Source organism: Budorcas taxicolor, chromosome 16, assembly GCF_023091745.1.
Source record: "Budorcas taxicolor isolate Tak-1 chromosome 16, Takin1.1, whole genome shotgun sequence".
Classification (NCBI taxonomy): Eukaryota; Metazoa; Chordata; class Mammalia; order Artiodactyla; family Bovidae; genus Budorcas; species Budorcas taxicolor.
In genome coordinates this window covers 77273904-77276845 of record NC_068925.1, presented here as the reverse complement: position 1 = coordinate 77276845, position 2942 = coordinate 77273904, and the positions used below count along the sequence as shown (strand labels likewise).

The following is a 2942-nucleotide window of genomic DNA, read 5'->3' as shown; positions in this document are numbered from 1 at the left end:
TGCGCCCAGGGCAGGAAGCGGGAGGGCTGTGTCCACTCTGCACCCAGGCCCCCAGGGCTGCAGATGGCTGCGCTGGGGGGACGGGCACCCTCAGCCGGTCCCGGGGCTGGGATCCAATGGATCCTCATCGCACCTCCCACTGAGAGGACTCAGCATCCGTGTGTCATCTTTTGTTATTAATGGACTAATGACTGTCACTCTGCAGATGAATACTAAATGGCTCACCTGTTCCTGGGCAGTAGTTTCAGAAGCAGAGGAGTCCCGCCTCCTGCCACATTCCTGGTTTGTCTTGTTGGTGTGGACAGGTGTGTCTCAGTCATCAACCACTGTGTAGCAAATCAACCTGAAACTTAGTGACTTCAAACAATGACTTATGATTTCTCTTTGATTCTGTGGCATGATGGGGTGGTTGCTCTGCTGGTCTCACACAGTCACCAGGTGGCTGCATCCAGCAGGCAGGGTGGCTGGGAGCCTGGCAGAACCGAGCCTCTGTTTCCAGGTGGTACATTCACTCCAGATTTCACAGCATGGAAGTCTCAGTACCACCATCTAAGAGAAGGGAAAAAAAACCTTGCAAACCTCTTGAGCCTAGAATCATTTCCAAGAGACGTGAGATGCTGTTGGTCAAAGAAAACCGAACGGCCAGCCCTGACCCAGGGGATGGCAAGCAGACCCACCTCTTGAGGGGAGCAGTGGCGATGTTATAATGCAAACAAGGTCAACAGGAACTGTCTCCACCATCACTGAAACCAAACACACACAAACTGCAAAAGTACACGGGATGTGAAAGTTGCATCTTTTGCAAATATTTTCTCTCATTCCATATTTTTTTAAAATTTTGTTTATGGTTTGCTTTGCTATGCAAAAGCTTTTAGGTTTAATTGTGTCCCATTTGCTTATTTTTGTTTTTATTTTGATTAAGATAGGACGTGGATCCAAAAAAATATTGCTATGATTTATGTCAAAGAGAGTTTTCTGTGTTTTCTTCTAAGAGTTTATAGTATACAGCCTTATATTAGGTCTTTAATCCATTTTGAGCTTATCTTTCTGTATGGTGTCACAGGATGTTCTAATTTTATTCTTTTACACGTAGCTGTCCAGTTTTCCCGGCACCACTATGGACTGTCTTTTCTCCACTGTATATCCTTGCCTTCTTTGTTGTAGATTAATTGACTGTAGGTGCGTGGGTTTATTTCTGGGATTTCTAGTCTGTTCCATTGATCTATGTTTCTGTTTTTGTGGCAGCACCATACTGTTTTGATGCCTGTAGCTTTGTAGTATAGTCTGAAGTCAGGGAGTGTGATTGCTCCAGCTGTTCTTCTTTCTCAAGATTGTTTTGAGTATTCAGTGTTTTTTTTTTGTTTCCATACAAATTTTAAAATTATTTGTTCTAGTTCTGGGATTAATTTACAAAACAAAAAATTGCTCATACAGCTTAATTAAAAAAAAAACAAACAAGCAACCCAATTAAAAAAGTGGACAGAAGACCTAAATAGACATTCCTCCAAAGAAGACACACAGATGGCCGACAGGCACATGAAAAGATGCTCAGTGCTGCTAGTTATCAGAGAGATGCAAACTGAAACGGCAGTGAGGCATCACTCCACAGCAGCCAGAATGGCCATCATTACAGAGCTCACAGATAGCAAATCCCAGGTAGGGAGTAGAGCAAAGGGAGCCCACGTACACTGTTGGCAGGACGGTAAACTGGCACCTTGCTGTGGAGAACAGTGTAGAGGTTCATTCAAAAGCTAAAAACGGAGTTGCCATATGATCCACAAATCCCATTCCTGGGCATATATCAGAAGAAAACTCTAATTCAAAAAGATACATGCACACCAATGTTCATTACAGCACTGTTTACAATAATCAAGACAGGGAAGCAACCTAAATGTCCACAACAGATGAATGGATAAAGAAAATATGCTGCATATATATAATGAAATACTCCTCAGCTATAAAAACAAGGGAATAGCTCCCTTCCTGTTTCCTGTCACGGCGCAGGATCAAGGCGAGAAGGAGAACCCCATGCGGGAGCTGCGCATCCGCAAGCTCTGTCTCAACATCTGCGTCGGGGAGAGCGGAGACAGGCTGACCCGGGCAGCCAAGGTGCTGGAGCAGCTCATGGGCCAGACCCCAGTGTTCTCCAAAGCTAGATACACTGTCAGATCCTTTGGCATCAGGAGAAATGAAAAGATTGCCGTCCACTGCACCGTCCGTGGGGCCAAAGCAGAAGAAATCCTGGAGAAAGGTCTACAGGTGTGAGAGTATGAGTTAAGAAAAAATAACTTTTCAGATACTGGAAACTTTGGCTTTGGGATCCAAGAATACATCGATCTGGGGATCAAGTGTGACTGACCCAAGCATTGGTATCTACGGCCTGGACTTCTATGTGGCACTGGGTAGGCCAGGTTTCAGCATCGCAGACAAGAAGCCCAGGACAGGCTGCACTGGGGCCAAACACAGAATCAGCAAAGAGGAGGCCATGCACTGGTTCCAGCAGAAGTATGATGGGATCATCCTTCCTGGCAAATAAATTCCCGTTTCTATCCAAAAGGCCAATGAAACATTTTCAATGAGAATAAAAACAAGGAAATAATACCATTTGCAGCAACATGGATGGACCTAGAAATTATCACACTAAATGAAGTCAGACAGAGAAAGAGCAGCATCATATGATGTCACTTATGTGTGGAATCTTAAAAAAAATCACACAAATTAACTTATTTACAAATCAGAAATAGACCCACCTATGTAGAAACCAAATCTGTGGTTATCAAAGTAGATGGAGCTGGGAGAAAGATAAACCAGGAGACTGGGATTAGCATATACACACCACTATATACAGAATGAGCAGTAGGACATATTGTGTAGCACTGGGAACTGTATTTGCTGCCAAGTCGCTTCAGTCGTGTCCGACTCTGTGCGAACCCGTAGGCAGC

General features: G+C 44.4%; 1 pseudogene; it reads left to right on the top strand.

Annotated features, from left to right (window-relative positions):
• The first annotated feature begins 1923 nt into the window (after positions 1-1923).
• Positions 1924-2576, top strand: LOC128061316 (60S ribosomal protein L11-like; annotated as a pseudogene).
• Positions 2577-2942: the final 366 nt, after the last annotated feature.